The sequence below is a fragment of the Pan troglodytes genome, chromosome 7 (assembly GCF_028858775.2).
Source record: "Pan troglodytes isolate AG18354 chromosome 7, NHGRI_mPanTro3-v2.0_pri, whole genome shotgun sequence".
In the NCBI taxonomy this organism is placed as follows: domain Eukaryota; kingdom Metazoa; phylum Chordata; class Mammalia; order Primates; family Hominidae; genus Pan; species Pan troglodytes.
Window position 1 is genome coordinate 58,347,139 of NC_072405.2, and position 19,898 is coordinate 58,367,036.

Here is a 19,898-nt window from a genome sequence, read left to right on the forward strand (position 1 = left end):
ATTCTTCCAAGATTGTGATTTTGGGGATTTTAGATTTTAAGGATATTGATCCTTTGAATTTTTAACATTTAAGATGATGGTGTTCCAGACTGTGTCTTTTAAGATAATGGTGCAAACCCATCCAGAGCTTTAGGGAGATGGGAATATTAAAGTGGATTTGTCATTTTTTCACTCTGTCAGGGCCCATAGGACACACTTTTTAGCACAACTATAAGAGCTAAATGTGTGAGAACAGCCCCAGAATTCTTGAAGAGTTCTGTAGTCACACTTCTCCATAGTCCATACCTTTAGTGGGGACTTCAGTTACTAACTGGGAAAACCTAAATGCAGTGGGAATATTTCAACGTCAGGGCTTCAGGGGCTAAGTGGATGCATTCAACCTCTAAAAGTAAGACGGATGTGATTACTGTAATGAACAGCAAGTCAAAGGGGCAATCAGAATAGTCTGATTCACACAGACCTTATGGCATTGGTTAGTTGGTCATGGTGTTCCTAAAGTGAAATAGACAGGAAAATTGCTAACTTGTTGGTTGATCTGTATAAAGAGAAATGAACATGTTAAGTCAGCAAAAAGTGTTACTTAAATCATAAAAACAGAGAACTACAGACTTTTAATTAATTTTCAGACATGAGACAGTTTACAGACCCAGAACAGCTTGAGGAAGGACCCCAGTACACCATAAAAAATGTATAATGTTAATCTTTCTCACAACCTTCTATAAATGGACCTACAGCCTTTTACCAGAGTAATAGTGCATTGGGGAAAAGAAAATAACTAGAAATCAAGGACTAGTGGACATTGGTTCTCAAATCTTATTAATTCCAGGAGAACCAAAATATATCTGTGGTCCACACATCAAAGTAGGGGCTTATGGTGGTCAGGTGATCAATGAAGGTTTAGCTTAGGTCCATCTCACAGTTGGCCATCAGTTTCCAAACCTGTCCTGTGGTTATCCCCTCAGTTTGGGAATGCATAATTGGAATACACATATTTAACATCTGGCAAAACCCCCACATTGGTTCCCTAACTCATGGAGTGATATTTATTATGGTAGTGTAGTAATACATTTTGCACTTCTATAAAGAAGTATCTGAGGCTGTGTAATTTATAAAGAAAAGAGGTTTTTGTTGGCAGACTTTAGAAAAGGCATGGCACCAGCATCTATTTCTGGTGAAGTCTCAATAATTTTAAAATTATGGTGGAGGATGAAGGAGGAACAGGTGTGTCACATGGTGAGAGAGGGAGTAAGAGAGTTGCTATGTTCTTTTATACAACCAACTCTCATGTGAACTAATAAAGTGAGAACCCACTCATTACCTTGGGGACGGGACCAAGACATTCATGAGGGATCCATCCCCTGACCCAAAAACCCCCCACTCAGCCCTGTCTCCAACATTGGGGATCATATTTCAACATAAGATTTGGATGGGACAAACATCGAAAGTATATCAATAGCATTGAAAGTACATCAATAGCAAAGGCCAGGAGGGAGCCACCATACTTTCCTCTATCTGGAAGTACAGTAAAACAAAAGGAATACCATGTTACTAGAGGGAGTCTAGATATTAGTGCCACAATCAAGACTTAAAAGATGCAAGGTTTGTGATTCCCACCACATTCCCATTCAACTCGCCTATTTGGCCTGTGCAGAAAACAGATGAATCTTGAAGAGTGACAGTGGATTGCTATAAGCTTAATCAAGCAGTAGGTCCAACTGAAACTTCTACCAGACATAGTTTCATTGCTTGGGCAAATTAACACACCCCCTGTTACTTTTTATGCACCTATTGATCTGCCAAATGCTTTTTTGTACATCTCTGTCAATAAGGACCAACAGAAGCAATTTGTTTTCAGCTGGCAAGACTAGCAACACACCTCCACTGTCAGGGGAAATTCACAGCTGATATTTCACGTAGGTTCTTTGCTATTTTCCCTAAGTGTTGGCCGGTCTGAGAAATAAACCGAAAGAGTACAAAAGAGAGATATTTTAAAGCTGGGTGTCCAGGAGAGACATCACATGTCAGCAGGTTCCGTGATGCCCCACAAGCCACAAAACCAGCAAGTTGTTATTAGTGATTTTCAAAAGGGGAGGGAGTGTAAGAATAGGGTGTGGGTCACAGAGATCACATGCTTCACAAGGTAATAAAATATCACAAGGTAAATGGAGGCAGGGCAAAATCAGAGGACTGGGGCGAAATTAAAATTGCTAATGAAGTTTCGGGCATGCATTGTCATTGATAACATCTTAGGAGACAGGATTTGAGAGCAGACAACTGGTCTAACCAAAATTTATTAGGCAGGAATTTCCTCATCCTAATAAGCCTGGGAGTGCTTCAGGAGACCAGGGCTTATTTCATCCCTTATCTACAACCTTAAAAGACAGACATCCCCAAAGCGGCCATTTCAGAGGCCTCCCATTAGGGATGCATTCTCTTTCTCAGGGATGTTCCTTGCTGAGAAAAAGAATTCAGCGATATTTCTCCTGTTTGCTTTTGAAAGAAGAGAAATACAGCTCTGTTCCACCTGACCCACAGGCAGCCAGACTTTAAGGTTATCTCGCTTGTTCCCTGAACATTGCTGTTATCCTGTTCTTTTTTCAAGGTGCCCAGATTTCATATTGTTTAAACAATTCGTGCAGTTAATGCAATTATCACAGGGTCCTGAGGCAACATTCATCCTCAGCTTATGAAGATGATGGAATTAAGAGATTAAAGTAAAGACAGGCATAGGAAATCACAAGAGTATTGATTGGGGAAGTGATAAGTGTCCATGAAATCTTCACAATTTATGTTCAGAGATTGCAGTAAAGACAGGCGTAAGAAATTATAAAAGTATTAATTTGGGGAATTAATAAATGTCCATGAAATCTTCACAATTTATGTTCTTCTGCCATGGCTTCAGCTGGTCCCTCCGTTCAGGGTCCCCGACTTCCCACAACAGGGTATATTAACTCTTCAATCTTATGTCATAATTTGGCTCATAGGAATCTTGATTGCCTTTTCCTTCTGCAAAATATCATACTAATCCATTATATTAATAGCATGCTGACTGGACATAGCAAACTAGATATATGAATAGCAACTACTCTCTATAATTATTGGTAAATCATTTGCAGGTCAATAGGTAGGTGAGAAATAAGTCCAACTAAAATTCAGGGACCATACATCTCAATAAAACTTCTAGGGGTCCAGGGGTGAGAGTATGTCAAGGTATTCTTTCTAAGGTGAAAAATAAGCTGTTTCATCTGGTCTCTTCTACAACTTAAAAGAGGGACAGTGCCTAGAAGGCCTATTTGGATTTAGGAGGCAACATATTCCTCCTTTCAGTGCATTGCTCTGTTCCATTTACTGAGTGACCCCAAAAAGCTGCCAGTATTGAGTGAGACCCAAAACAAGAGAAGGCTCTCCAACCTGTCTTGCCTCCTGTGTAAGCTGCTTTTCCACTTGAGCCATAAAATACAGCGTATTATGTTGTGCTTAAAGTGTAGTGGCAGATAGGGATACTGATTACAGCCCTTGGCAGGCCCCTGTAGGTGAATCACAGAACAAGTCCTTAGAATTTTGGAGCAAGGCCCTGCCGTCCTCCATGCAGGCTCTTGGCCTGCTGTTGAATCTTAGAAGAGACTGAATGTTTAACCGTGAGCTTCCAGGTTAACATGTGACCCGACATTTCTATCATTAACTGGGTATTACCTGACCCACCAAATCATAAAGTTTGGCATGCATAGCAATACTTCATTATCAAATTCTGAGCAGACCCTTAAGCACAAGTAGGTTACATGAAAAAGAAGCCCAAATGCCCATTGTCCCCACTCCTGTACACTACATTTTTTTTCTCCCATTCTGTATCTATGGGTTCATGGGAAGTTCCCTACAATGAGCTGACAGAGGGAGAGAAGACCTGAACCTAGATTACAGATAATTCTTCAAGATATGCAGGCACCACTTAAAAGTTGACAACTGATCCCCTATAGCCTTTCTCTGGGACATCTCTGACGAACTGTGGTAAAGGAAAAGTCTTTTCGTGAAAATCACAGTGGGAAGATTTATAAGCAATGTACATGGGTGTGAATTTGCTTGGAAGGAGAAATGGTCAGATGTGCAATTATATACCAATTTATGGTTTGTAGCAAATGGTTTGGCTGAATTATCAAGGACTTGGAAGGAACATGGTTGGAAATTGGTGGCAAAGAAATTTGGGGAAGAGGCATATACATGAATGCTCCTGAATGGGCAAAAAAATGTAAAGCTATCTATCATATGTGAATGCGTAACAAAGGGTAACCTCAGCAGAGGAGGGTTTTAATACTAAAATGGATGGGATGACCCACTCTGTGGATGCAAGTCAGGCTCCTTCCCCATCCATTGCTGTATTGCTCATGAAAAGAGTGGTCATGATGTCAGAGGTTGAGATTATGTATGGGCTCAACAATATGAATGTGCATTCACTAAGACTGACCTGGAGATGGCCACTGCTGAGTGTCCAATCTGCCAGCAGCAGTGAACAAGTGGCACCATTCCTGGGGGTCATGATATGGCTATCTTGTGGTAGCTTTATTCTATTAGAGCCTTTCCATCATGAAAGGTGCAGTATTTAGTTTTTATTGTCATAGAAACTTACTTTGAATATAGGTTTGTCCTTACTGCATGCAATGCTTCTGCCAAAACTTCTAACAGTGAATTTACAGAATGTCTCTCTCATATCATGGTGTTCCACAAAGCATTGAGTCTGATCAAGAAACTCACTTCACAGCAAATGAAGTGTGGTAAGAGGTCCATGCTTAAGGAATTAATGGTTTTACTGTGTTCCTCATTATCCTAAAGTGGCTGGCTTCATAAAACTATGGGATGGATTTTTGAAGACTCAGTTACAGCCACAGGTGCATGGCAATACTTTGCAAGGTTGGGGAAAGGCTCTAAATAAGTCTGTGTATGCTCTGAATAGGTGTCTAATATATAATATTGTTTCTCCTATAGTTAGGATTCACAGATCCAGGAATCAAGAGATGGGGATGGGGTGTCACTACTCACTATTACTTCTAATTACCCACTAACAAAAGTTTTGCTTTCTCTTCCAATCATCTTACGCTCTGCTGGCCTAGAAGTCTTAGTTCCAGAGTGAGGAACCTCTTCACCAGGATACTCAATGATTCTATTGAACTGGAAGTTAAGATGGGACCCACTCACTTTGGACTTTTCAAACCTTTGATTCAATAGGCAAAAAAAGACATTATTGTGCTGGGTGGAATGATTGATCATCCCTGACAGGAGGAAATTGGACTACTACTCTACAGTACAGGTAAGAAAAATACAGGAGATCTCTGTGGGTGTCTTTTAGTATTATCATGCACTGTAATTAAGGTAAATGGTAAACTACAATAACTCAATCAAAGGCAGGGCTGCTAAGGGGTCATATCCTTCAAGAATGAAGGTTGGGTCACCCTACCAGATAAACAACCATAACTAGCTGAGGTTCTTGCTAAAGGCAAAAGAAATACAGGATGGCTAGTAGAGAAGGTAATTATAAATACCAGCTATGGTCAAATGACTAGTTACAGAAATGAAGGTAATTGGCAGAAACATTTTTGCCTTTTCTTTTTACTTTGTCATATATATTATATTATTATATTATATTATATTAGTAAAATATAATATATATAAATATAATGCTGACTGGACTTAGCAAACAAGAAGTGTGAATAGCAACTACTCTATAATTATTGGTAAATCACTTGTGTGTCAATGGGTAGGTGAGAAATAAGTCCAACTAAAATTCAGGGACCATACATCTCAATAAAACTTCTAGGGGTACAGTGATGTGGAGTATGTCAAGGTATTCTTTCTAAGATGAAAAATAAGTTGTTTATCTGGTATCTTCTACAACTTAAAAGAGGCGCAATGCCTAGGAAGCCTATCTGGATTTAGGAGACAACGTACTCCTCATTTTGGTGCATTGCTATGTGCTAATGCATTGCTAAGCATTGCTATGCACTATGGCATGCATAGCAATACTCCATTATCAAATTCAGAGCAGACTCTTAAGCACAAGTAGGTTACATGAAAAAGAAGCCCAAATGCCTATTGTCCCCACTCCTGTAGACTACATTTTTCCATGTATATATGTATATATAATATATATACACACACACATATATATACATACAAATGTGTGTATATATACATTCATATGTGTGTGTGTGTGTATGTGTGTATATATATACCAGTTAGTCAGTTCAGGGTGCAATAACAAAATAACAAAGTCTGGGTGGCTTAAACAATAGAAATTTGTATTCTCACAGTTGTGGAGGCTGGAAGTCAGAAATCAACATGTCAGAATGGTCTGGTCTCCTCTTCCTGGCTTAAACAATGCAACCTTCTCATTGTGTGCTCATGTGGCATAGAGAGACAATGGGTGAGCTCTCCTGTGTCTCTTCTTATAAGAACAGTAGTCCTATCATATCAAAGAACCACTCTCATTGACCTCATTTAACTTTAAGTATCTCCTTTTTGGCTGTATCTCTCAATGCATTCATGTTAGAGGTTAAAAACTAAAGATATAAATTTTGGGGGAAACACTATTAAACCAACAACATTCCACCCCTGCTCCCCACAAAATGTATGCCCTTCTTGGGTGCACAATACATTTATTTCATCCCAACAGCCCCCCAAGTCTTAACTCATTTCAGCATCCGCTCTAAAGTCTCAAGTTCAAAGTCTCACATAAATGTCATCTAAATCAGATCTGAGTGAGAGTTAAGGTATAATTTACCATCAGATAAAATTCTTCTCTAGAAACTGTTACACTAGATAAATTGCGTACTTCCAAAATATAACAGTGGAGAGGCATATGATGGGTATTCCCACCACAAAAGAGGGGAAAAAAAAGAAAGAAGAAAGGGATGAAAGATCCCAAACAAGTCCAAAACCTAGGAAGGTGAATTCCATTAGATCTTAAGGTTAAAACAGAATCCTCTTCGTCTCAATATCCCACCTTCCAGGCCCACTGTTATGGCAGCCTCACTCTCAATGTTCTTTGGAGTGGTCCATCCATCCGGCCCTTCTGAGCACCTCCTCCACAGCTCTCTGCAAGAGTTCCTCCCCTGAAGCACTCTGTGGGGACTCATCCAGGTGGCACTCTGCAGGTGGCCCTGCCCCTAAGGTGCTGGGTGGGGTCATCTTGGCCTACTGAATCAAGATAGATGACCAACCACTTGAAACCAAGGAGGAAACAGCCTTGCTCCCTGGGCCCATGTTGGAAGTGACAGCCTTGATGCTCTCTGAATTGCCTCTGAAATAATTCATCCATCTCCTTGAGGAACAGTGCCATTCAGAGCCAATAGCTCTATATTTCAGTCCTGCAGCATCCAAAATGTCCAGCAGTCTTTCTTCTTTCCATCCCACTCTTTCTATTTCCTTTAATTCAAACTGTAGCATCTTTGCTGGTATATTCTCTTCTCTATTCCTGGCCTCCATTGAGATGGCGGATTAATTTCATGAGTTGCACTCATGATCTGTTTATCAATTAGTTGTTTCACCACCTTCTTGATGTTGTCTTGAGAACAAGCTTTCACAGTTTTGGCAATAAATATAGGCTGATAATTTTCCAAATCTTTGAGATCAGATTATTTTCTGTTAACAATTCCTTCTTCACATCATCTTTCTCCTTTCACATTTACCCTAAGTAGTCAGGAGAAACCAAGCTGTTTCTTCAACACTTTGATTAAAAATCTCCTCAGATCAATATCTAATATTATCACTTGTAAGTTCTACCTTCAACCAAATCTAAAGCAGAGTTCAACTAAGTTGGTTGCCATTTTATAATAAGAATTATCGTTCTTTCAATTTCCAAAAATTTCATTTCTATCTGAGATATTATCAAAATTGCCCATAATGTTTATATTTCTAACATGCACTTTAAAACTCTTCCAGTCTCTACATATTACCTAATTACAAAGTCACTTCCACAGGTTTAGGTATTTGTTCAAAAGCACTCAAGTTCTGCGATACTAAAATGTGTATGAGGTAGTACAGAGTGGAAGTTTGAGATGAGGGTGTCAGCATGATCCAGCCATAGTGAGACTCTCTTACTGGCTTGTGGATAGCATCCTCATAGAGAGTACTGTCTCTTCTCAAAAAGACACAAATTCTATTGTATCAGGGCCTCACTCTTATGACCTCATTGAACATTACCCCTATTTAATCTAGGCCCTATTTCCAAATATAGTCACATTATGTGTTAGTGCTTCAACATATAAATTTGAGGGGAGACAAAATTCAGTCAATAGCACATACAGAACAATATCCTTGCTTTCTTCTCTCATCATGTAACATATGATGTATTGACTATATTTCAGTATTTGAACACTGTTAATTTTACATTATTGCATTGACATTATGGGATATCAAGGAAAAGAGCAGACATCACTCAAGGGCTTTACCTCCTTTTCTGGGGAAGGGATTAGTGCAGATTCTGTTGTATGCAGAATAGCTGCATCATGTTAGATGAAATTAGGACCTTGTTATTGTCTTAATTTGAAGATTAAGTATGGTGTAAGGAGATACATATGGGTGCCAAGGTGACAAGGGGTAAACTTGTGATGGTTAATTTTATGTGTCAACTTGACAGGGCCATGGAGTACCCAGATATTTGGTCAAACATTATTCTGGGTGTTTTTGTGAGGGTGTTTTAGGATTAAACATTTAAAACAATAAATTAAATAAAGCAGATTGGCCTTTCTAATGTAGGTAGGCCTCATCCAATCAAAAGAAGGTCTAGATGAAACAAAAATGTTGACCTTTCATCAAATTAGAGGGAATTTCTCATGCTCAATTGCCTTCTAGCTGTGACATTATTTTTTTTTCCAGACTTGTACTGGAGCTATGCCATTAGCTTTTCAAGGTCTCCAGTTTACCAACTGCAGACCCTAAAACTGATCAGTCCCCATAATCCTGTGAATTAACTGCTTATAATAAACCTGTCTTTCTTTCTCAAATATATGTGTATATGCATATATATGTGTATATATATATGTGTGTGTATATATATACACATATATCTACATATATGTGTATATATATACACATATATCTACATATATATGTATATATATACACATATATCTTTCATGCTCTGCTCCAGAAATTAATCATGATTAGGGCACTGATGTATGTGTCATCATCAAACACATTGAAACTACAAATGAGGGAACTCTTTGGATTGCCACTGTGCCTCACCATCTAAAAACATTGATTGGCTGCCCTCAGGACTCAGAAACTGGGTTTATATCTGTCCCAACTATGAACCTTTGTTTTTCTTTTTATTTCCATCGAAACATCCCTCATTAAATTTTTGATTACTTGCATTATCCAGCAAAGACCCTCTACTTTTAGGACTGAGAGGCTGGTTCAACAGAATATGAAGGAATGTAATTAGATTTGCCCTTTTCTGCTTATTCATCTTGTTCTCATGCATATTCTTCTTTCTCTTTGCAGATTTTTTACCTCTCAACTTCTAATCATATCTTCTCCTCATAATAATTATCCTATGTTCTTATTTTTGAAGCTTCTTGGGAACTTTCAAAGTGCAGGGAATGAAGAGAATAAGAACCCACTAAAGTAGTATTAATATTACTGTAAACTGAAAACATAAATAATCAACAGCTACAGAAAGAAACAATATCTAAACCTAAGCAGAGCTGTTACAACCCATTAGGCTGTTTTTACCTGCTTCACAGAAAAAAAACAATACACTAAGAGAGCAGTTGTTGCAACAGAGAAAGATTTTAATCATTGCAGGATGGCTGAGCAAGGAGAGTAGGAGATACTTCTCAAATCCACCTCCGTAAGAATTTGCAGGCTGGGGTTTTTCAAGGATAGTTTAGTGGGCAGGAGGCTGGGGAATGGGGAATGCTTATTGATTGGGTCAGGGATTAAATTATAGGGGTGTCGAAATTGTCTTTACGTGCTGAATCAGTTCATGATGGGGGTCACAGGACCAGTTGAGTCAGTTTTTGGTATGAGTCACTGGTTCAGGTGTGCCAACTGGTTCAGTTGGTCCACTAGAATGCAAAATCTGAAAAATATCCCAAACACAAGTCTTAGGTTTCACAATCATTATGTTATCTACAGGCGCAATAGAGGAAGTTACAAGTCTTGTGACCACTGGCTATGTAACTCCTGAGTAGTAAGCAATTACAAAAAGACAAGTTAGAAAACAATGACTAGTTGTTATTTAATTATTCCTATTAGCAGATTTTAGGTCCCAACCGTAATTCTTATCTTGTGGTTTTTCATGAATCTTACAAAGTCAGTTTCAGTCCCCAAATAAGGAGGGCCTTAATTTTGGTGGGAGACTATTTTCATTCTTGCTTTAAAGTTAACTTATAAACTGAATTCCTTCCATAGTTAGCTTGGCCTATGCCCAGAAATGAGCAAGACTAGTTATCTTGTGAGGTTAGAAGCAACATGGGGTCAGTTATGTTAGATTTATCTCACTGCTATAATTTTTGCAAAGGCAGTTTCAGAGCCTCCCAAAAATAAATTTTCCATTGGCAGCCCCTGGCCCCTGCCCCCAAGGGAGTTTCCTATTTAGGAAAAGACTGCTAGAAAGTACAACTTCAGCTGTCATTAACCTAAAAAATCAAATAGAATCTTTCTTTCTTTTTTTTAATTGAAACTCTAAACCTGCTCTACCTCCTCCACATGCATCACCCACGCATCTTTACTTCTGATTATTTAGTGTATTACTCATTACTGAATGCTCCCATGTGCACATGTAAATAAAACTTGTCTTTTCTCCTGTTAATCTTTTCTATCATCAGTTAATTTACAGGCTCTAGATCAGTTGGCCCTAAGTTGGTAGAGGAACAGTCTTCTTCCAAAAACACATAGTTTAGGGTCAAGGTGGAGCAGTTACAGTAAACTGGGGGAGACTTTCATAGTTCAGAGTCTATGCAAGTCACACTAAACTTATATCAGACACACAATTTTTTCAACCTTGTTAAGTAAAATCTTGTATTTTTAACTGCTCTTCAAAATCACTACCTTTTATGTAAAAACTTTTTGTTGGGGTATTTAATCTGGTGCCTTTGTATCTTTTGGTCTCACTCAGTTTATCCTTTGGCCTTGTCTCTGTACTCTCCCACAACTGAAAGCAATTCATTCAGAAGGGTGAGTTTAAGCTCCAAGCTAGCATAAGGTGGGCTTTATTCATATTTGAGTTGACAGTCTTAAGGAAATCCTCAGGCTTCTTCATTCCTGGTCTTCTCACAGCACTTAGTATTTGCATCATATATTTTTATCCTTGATTCTGTTCTTTTATTTATTTTTCTTTATTTGTTTAAGTAGTCCAATTGTATTTTAACTTTGGTGTTCCTTCAAAACATCAATCTCCATGAAATCATCATGCTGCTTCTTCCCCTCTGCCCCTTCTCCCTCTCTGCCTCCTCTCCCCTTTCTCAATCCTCCCCTGCTTCTCAAAATAGCTAAAATGTATTCCTGTTAACCATGCAGGCAAACTCATAATACCTCCTAAAGGGAGGTGTTATTATTCTGATATTTATTATATATTAAGAGGCTTAGTCTCAAAATGTAAGTAAATTGCATATAGTTATAGATAGTTAATCATGGAGTAAACTATGTGAACCCAAGCTGACCTAATGCAAATTTTATTCTCTTTGTAGCAAGCCACTATTTTGACTCATATTTACTGAGGGATTAAAAATGGACAAAAATCAAATTTCAAACAAATTAGGGCTTTTAATAGTAAAGAGCTGACTCTTGTTAAAATTTTTTCCAATTACATTTGTTAAAACATGGTAAAGCAAACTTTATTTAGAAATATCAGGTCTTTCAGTGTGGAGAGAAATCAGGATCAACTGTGAATACAACACGGGCAAATTGGAATTTATAGCCAAGGTGCAGTGTGGAGGTCAGTAGATGGAAACTTACTAAAAGAATACATCAGGGGGAGGGGGAATTCTGGATAAACTTAGCTAAATGGATTCTTGCTTAAGACAGGCCAGGGTGGATAGACATCACCTGGGAAAGGGTGGAGAATGAGTAAAATCGCCTTTGCAAATTTATAACTGAGGAAATTATGTCAGTGAAAGAGATGAGACCTAACCGACCCCTTCTTCCTTCTAACCTCTAAATTGTCTTTGTTCATTCCCAGGTGCAGGCTGAAGTAGCCTTGGGAAGAAAATTAGTTTATAGTTTAAATTCTGAAACAAAACAGATGATAGCCCTTTCCCGAAAAACCCCTTCTTGCCTGGGGACCAGCCTGCCTTGTAGGACTAACAAATTAGCTACAAGATTAGATATCACTGTTTACCGGCCATGCAGCCTCGGCTGCAAGAGTCTGAACCTCCCCAAATTGCTCCTGGGAATAACATCACTATTGTAAAACCTAAGATCAGTGTTTGAGATATTTTGCAGATCTTGCATTCTGATGCAGCAGATGACAACACCCAGAACCAGCTCAACCAGTCCTGCGATCCCACCCAGGAAAAGAAGTTAGGAAGAAGAACTCACTTGACTCCAATCAGCACACCCTACTTTCTGGGCCCATACTCGCCAAATTATCCTTAAAATCTCTGATCCTTGAATGCTCGGAGAGACTGATTTGAGTAATAATAAACCTGCAGTCTGCCACACAGCCAACGCTGCATGAATTACTCTCTCTCCATTGCAATTCCCCTGTCTTAATAAATTGGCTCTGTCTAGGCAGCGGGCAAGGTGAACTCATTGGGTGGTTACATGAAGAACCCAATAATATATTTAGGGTGATCAGATATCCAGGGTAAGGAGTTCTTGCTAAACTGAATTAGCAGGCTTCTTTTCTAGAACTGGATTTTATAAGAAAGTGCACAGATTGGCCTAGAAGAAGATTCAAAAGCATGACTAAAATTTGGCCAAGCAAAGAATCTTTGTCTGTATACCCTTATATTTTAAGTCACACAAAAATCTCAGTTATAAACATTCTCATTTTAGAAAATAAGAAGGATATGTTAAATTTAAAGTTTGTTTCTATGATCATGTAGGGGGAAAATTGATGCTTAATTTTTTAGGGCACACCCTAACAGTTTATCTGATTTTGATTCTGATTCTGCAGGGGTTCTATGCCTTTCATTGCCTTGGAGCTATTTTCCAACTCTGGTAATTGTAGAGAATTGAAGAAAATGCAAAAGAGGCTTATATGTTACATGCAAATACATTCAGTCTGGTTGAATTTTCTTGAATGTCCTCCCCCACCCCCAGAAAAGCAAGTTTTGTATTCATTTGCAAATTTATTTTAGTATTTCTGATCTATAAATATGTCTCTTCTTAGGTTTCTCCTTTTAGCTAAATTTTACATATTATAGATTCCTTCATTAATGAGCTGTATAAAATCTCAAACAGCTATTTATTTTACATCTATTCAAGAATTATTATCTTACCCCTTTTAAAAGTTATTTTGTAACAATAAGTTTATAGAGTGATAATCATACTATAAATGCTTGTACAATGATAAAAGTAGAAGCAGTCTGAAAAGATAATTAATTTACTATTTAATTGATTTATTTAGATTAATAAACTGAGACATACTAAAATTGAGTTGCCCGTATTTCCATAGCCAGTTAATACCATAGCTGTGGCTAAATGAAGATCTCTGGACACCAAGTCCAGTGTTTTTCCTTCAATTGTAACAAACTGTTTTATTATGAAATAATTCCTTTAGTAGATCTGTTTTGAGGAAAAAAATTAAAAAGTAAAGATAAACTGTCAATTCCTGAACTAAATAAGTACATTAATATAAAGTAGAAAATATTCTATTTTTAATTAGTTGTTTCTGTTTTTTTCAATTAATTTTCAGGAATATTTCCTGGAAAGAAGCAAGAGTTACTAAGTGATTTGCATCATTGATTATAGTTTTATAAAGAATATGATTACATATAAGAAGATATACTTTATTAATTCTATCAAAAAACTTGATATTTTACAAGAGGAGAAAGCCTAACAAAAAGACAGGATAGTACTTTAGTATTACTTGAAGTATCTGTTTATAATTTGCATAAATCATAGTGATGAATAATTTGGGCTAGGCAGGAAACTTAATCTGGGTTCATCCTGTTTCCTCTAGGTACTGTGTAATCTAAATTAGTTATGTAGAGAAAAAAGGCTTTCAGTGGAAAACTATCCATTATGTACAGCACGCCCTTGAGGGGTATCAGATTCTAGCCCTATTCATAATCTTTGAGTGATGTAACAAAGCTTTGCAAATTGCAGGAGTAACTGATAGACATGCAAATTCTGTCCACTTTGAGAAGTATTTTAATTGACTTCCTTCGTTGGAGGAAACCAGTTTTGTCCCATTTGCAATTTGTTTCAGCATTTTTTTATTCCTATACATTTTTTTATTCCTATACATTTTTTTACTTTTCCTTTGGACAGGCTATAACATCTACTCAATGCTCTCATATCATATGAAGAAATAAGTTATTTAACATGTGATCATTTTCGTATCTCTGAGTTATGATTTTACCTTTTCCTAAAAATTACTTTTGACAGTTACTAACTCTAAGTCTCTATAAGTTTTGTAAACTATTAAATTACAGTTACTAACTTTAAGTCTCTATAAGTTTTGTAAACTATTAAATTAGAAAAAGAATGTCTCTGACATATAATGTATGTTCTGGGCATATGTTTATATAATGTTAAATGTTTCCCTCTCTTACAACAAACTGGATATGCCTAATTTTTACCTGCTAATATTAATCATGAAATGGCATTAATAAATGAGCACTAGATGACATGATTTTTAATTTAATTTAACCACATTCTCTCATAGCTCATAAATTTATCAAATTTGATTTTATATGTCATCCCTTTCTACTAGCTTTGAGCTATGGGTTGTAAATTACTGGAGGATGCTCTCTCATTGATTATTGGAGTAGGTGATAAAATATAATGCCAGTAAAATCCACATTCTTTTAAGAAACACAAATTCTGAGAAAGAAGCTTTATATAGTTACGTCTCAAGCTGCAGGCTATGGACCTCTGGGCATCATAGGCTAATAGTTCCAGGCATTAAACCAATTCCAAGGCATTGATCAGCTCTAGGAAGTAAAAGTTGTTTTTAAATCACCTTAGTGATGTCAGGGCTCAGAACACCCTACCCCAAGGCGTGGTGCCTTGGCATACAGAGTTCTCTGAATTGAAAGAAATTGGAAGGGCCTGAGAAGCAAGTGTCTTCCAAAACTTCTCCCGCCCTCCTTTCTCCCACTCCTCTTTCTGTTCCAAGAAGGCTGTAGAAACTAGAATTATTCTCCTCCACAGCAAGCCATAAGACCAAAAATAGCCTCTGGTCTCCTCCTAAAACTGTCCCCACAGGGCTGACAAGAATTGCTTTCCAGGTCCAGACAGAAATATGGTGGTAAGTATGTGATATAGTTTGGATATTTTCCCTCATCCAAATTTCATATTGAAATGCAATCTCCAACACTGGACGTAGGGCCTGGTGGGAGAGGTTTGGGTCATGGGGGCAGATCCCTTATGGCTTGGTTCTGTTCTTGCAGTAGGAAGTTCTCATGAGATCTGGTTAAGCATGTGGCACCTCCCCACCCACTCTCTTTTGCTCTTGCTTCTGCCATGTGAGACTCTTGCTCCCACTTCACCTTCTGTCACTGTTGCAAGCTTCCTGAGGCCTCCTCAGAGGCAGAGGTGGTGCCATGCTTCCTGTACAGCCAATTAAACAAATTAAATCTCTTTTCTTATAAAATACCCTATCTCAAGGTATTTCTTTATAGCAATGCAAGAGAGGCCTAATACAGGATGCACTAATCAGGCCGCAGGTGGGCCACTTCCTTGCTGCTAAAAGTCACACAGCCTTAGAGGATGACCGTGCCAGTCTCTATTGTTCCTATAGACAGGATCTTTGACATTAGAATCACAGGCTTTTGAAGAAGGATCACTGATGTTTTTTATTGCTGGTTTCAAATTCCAGCAACCAGTTTGAAGACCCCCACAGGATCAGCAGGAGAATACAGCTTCTTCATCTCTTTGTACCATGACTTCAGTGTGTACTCTTCAGCCAATTAATGATCTTCACATTTTAACCCATTCCAAAACTCTTAAAAACCCTAGCCCCAAATTCTTCAGAGAGATGGATTTGAGGTTTCCTTCCATCTCCTCATACAGTGACCTTATGGTTAAACCTCTCTCTGCTGTAAGCCGGTGTGCTTGCTGTCAGGCCTCTGAGCGCAAGCCAAGCCATCGCATCCCCTGTGACTTGCACGTATACATCCAGATGGCCTGAAGTAACTGAAGATCCACAAAAGAAGTAAAAATAACCTTAACTGATGACATTCTACCATTTTGATTTGTTTCTGCCCCACCCTCACTGAACAATGTACTTTGTAATCTCTGCCACCCTTAAGAGTTTCTTTATAATTTCTCCCACCCTTAAGAAAGTTCTTTGTAATTCTCCCCACCCTTGAGAATATACTTTGTGAGATCCACCCCTGCCTGTAAAACATTGCTCTTAACTTCACCACCTATCCCAAAACCTATAAGAACTAATGATAATCCACCACACTTTGCTGACTCTCTTTTCGGACTCAGCCCGCCTGCACCCAGGTGAAATAAACAGCCATGTTGCTCACACAAAGGCTGTTTGGTGGTCTTTTCACATGGACGCACATGAAACTTGCTGTGTTCATTGGGAAATGAACATATCATGGTTATACTCCCTTTCCCCACCAAGGTTCTCATGTGTCAGGTATCCTGCCCCCCACACCTGGGGGAGGCCTGTCATATGAGGACACAGAAAAACATCTAAGCAGGCCTGGCTAGATCCCCCTTCCCCCAATTTATTACCATTAGATCATACTTTTTTGTCCAATTATGCTTCTCCACAACTATCCACTTCTTTAATCAGAGTTAACACAATATAGTTTTCCCTGGTTCCATGGGTCTTCATCTCTGAAGGCTGCTATGTCACATAAAACTTTGATAAAACATCTGTTATGCTTTACTCTTGTCAATCTGTCTTTTGGTTATAGATATGGCAGCCAGGACCCTTGTGACTCTTGAAAAGATACTATATTTTCTCCCCTACAGCAAGTTTTTCTTTATCAACACTTTGGCTTAATCAATTGCAGAAAGCAACAATAAAAATTCACAGTGGCAACAACAATAAAATCACTTGCAATATCCCTCCTTGACTATGGAAAAATAGAATATTTTATACATTCTTTTCTACTCTTGGTTCACATTCTTTTCAAAATGTATATCACACTATCCCCATTGTGTTGCAGGGGCCAGTGAGTGAGTTCCACTTGGCCCTCTGAAATTTCCTTGAAAAATCAATTATCAAAAGGCAGACTAGCGAGAAAGTACATGAATTTATTTAGTGTGTACACATGGAAATATTCAGAATGAAGACCCAAAGACACAAGGGAAATTGTCTACTTTTGTGCCTATGTTCAACAAAGTATGAACAGCTGTGTAGAAATGTGATTAGATGAAAAGGATATGATCTAATGCTGATACAATGTGTGGGAAAATACAGAAAGGATAGTCTATCGAGATTCTTCTTGCCCTTTTTGAGGAGTCCTCATTCCTTCTGGGTATGGGGCAGGACCCTCTCTGGAACAGGGGTCTTAGGAACTACAGTCAAAACAAATTAGGTCAGAAAATTGTTTATGGCAAGTTTTTACACAGATAAGACAGAAGAAAAGTTGGAGCAATCCATTTTAGGTTCCATGTCTGGCTTTGGGTAAAGGGCTTCTGGTTTCTATGATTTACCTTGGGGAAGAGGGATTCTATTTTCTATAACACCTCAAAGGAGAATGGGACTGAGAGACAGGAGGGCAAGAGAAGTTCAGAGAAAAATTTTTGCTTCTGAGGCTGCTGTTTAGGTCTTCAATATTGTTATCTAAGCCCCAATGGTGTCATGAATATTTTCCCTGAAGCTTAGGAAATATTTTATTTTTAAGACTAGCTTCATTTTCGTCATCTTTCTATTTTGCTTAGCAATTGAAAACAGAAAAGTCCTGAAATAACAGATGAGTTATAAGAAAATATAATTATTTATTCAGAAATTTTGAGAACTTCTCCAGATATCATTCTGAGTCTCAAGTAACAAATAGAGAAAAAAAACTGAATTTTTACCAGCATCAGATATAGACATAGACCAATAATTACAATGAGGTATGAAGGGGAGGCTGTGACAGCAGTCAGGGAGGTGCTACTAGAAGAAGGTTGGGGTAGGTAACCCAAAGAGGAAGCCATCTGGGGAGCTTCTGAGGTCTGTGAAATAAGGAGACAGTGTAGAGAGTGGTGGTGGATTTGCATTTGGAAAATCTAATCAAGTGTGAGGGAATAGAGTTTGGGGGTGGAAGAGAGGCATGTTGTAGCTTAGCATTAGCATAAATGTCCCTAATAACATGTACACAGGATGCAGAAAGGTTTGAAAAAGCAGTAAGCATTTTAGATCATCAAATAGTTACATGTTGCTAGAGAATAAAATTCAAGGCTGTCCTGTTAATCAAGCCACAGAAATCATCAAGGAAGCAGTTCCAGATGCCTTCATCACTGTGACAAGGAGCAGAGATGAGTGGCTGCGCCCTGAACAGCTCTTGTGAACAGAGAGTGCTTTGGTCACAGGAGGGCTACAGGCTGCTTGCCCACAAGTAGGTGAACGGTAATGGAAGGCAGAGAGAGTAGTGAGAACGTTTTGCAGTGGTGTGTGTGTGTGTGTGTGTGTGTGTGTGTAAGAAGGCCCCGCAGTTTCCTGAGACAGAAGATAGAAACAAAAGACATTTGAGGAGCCTGTGGAACATCCAAGTGGAAATGGCCAAAAAGGCCCTGGATCTAGAGTCTGAAGGTCACACCTCAGAGTACGGCACTGGGAGTCATGGCAATATTGCGATTTATGAAAACCCAAAGATCCATTAAGATCATTCAGAGAGGGCTGAGTCTATCATCCTGAAGGAGGAACACAGTTTCCCAAATCTGTTGCCTAAAAGTTAGAACTTTTCCCCTTGGGTGCAATGTTACTGAAGCAAAAACATGTGAAAATAAACTTCAATGGTTTAATAGAATTTAACTTCCTATTTAGTAAAAACTTTGCTATTATTTTACCAAAAAATTCAAGATTAAATTCTTTATATTATAATAAAGGGTCAATAATCCAGTTTGTAAGTAGTACACTTGCCAATTACAGTGAGCATTAAATATTGGAAAATTTTGCTATTGTAGCTCCTTGAAAAGCTAGCGGCAGAGAGAAAATCTTGCCCTTTTGGAGAGCTGTTAAACTTTTTCCAATGCTTTAAGTAGCTCCCTATGGAGATAGTTATTGGAATACCATAAAATGTTCTGCGTGAACAACTGTAATTTTCTTTGTGATTAGAAAAAAAATGATGTGTGTGAAAATATTTCTCCTGCTATGATACACGGAATTATTTTATTTTTCTCCTGATGGTAACCTAAATAGTAATACCAGTAGGATGGAATGTTAATTCTAAATAGCTTTATTTTTTGTTTAGATGAGCATTACTAAATTATTCTTTCTTCTGAATTGAATCTGCATAAAAGAAAGCCATTTCACAGTAAGCACCTGTGTTTAATGATATGGTTGATTATAGTAAATTAGTTGTAAAACTGTTTTGTCTTTTTTTCCCTCATAATTTTTCTGTAATTCCCTGATCTATTGAAGGCTTGGGTAATGGATTCTATTATGTTTTGGTAATTAAAATGGTACAGAACTTTGAAGAAAGATAACTGATTTTCACCAATTCAGCTTTGTATCAATGTTTTACATAATAATTTGTGGTGGTGTTATATTTTATAGGCATATATTACATATTTACATGATGAAAACTTCTTCTCATTTTCAAAATGGGAATGATAATAAAGAC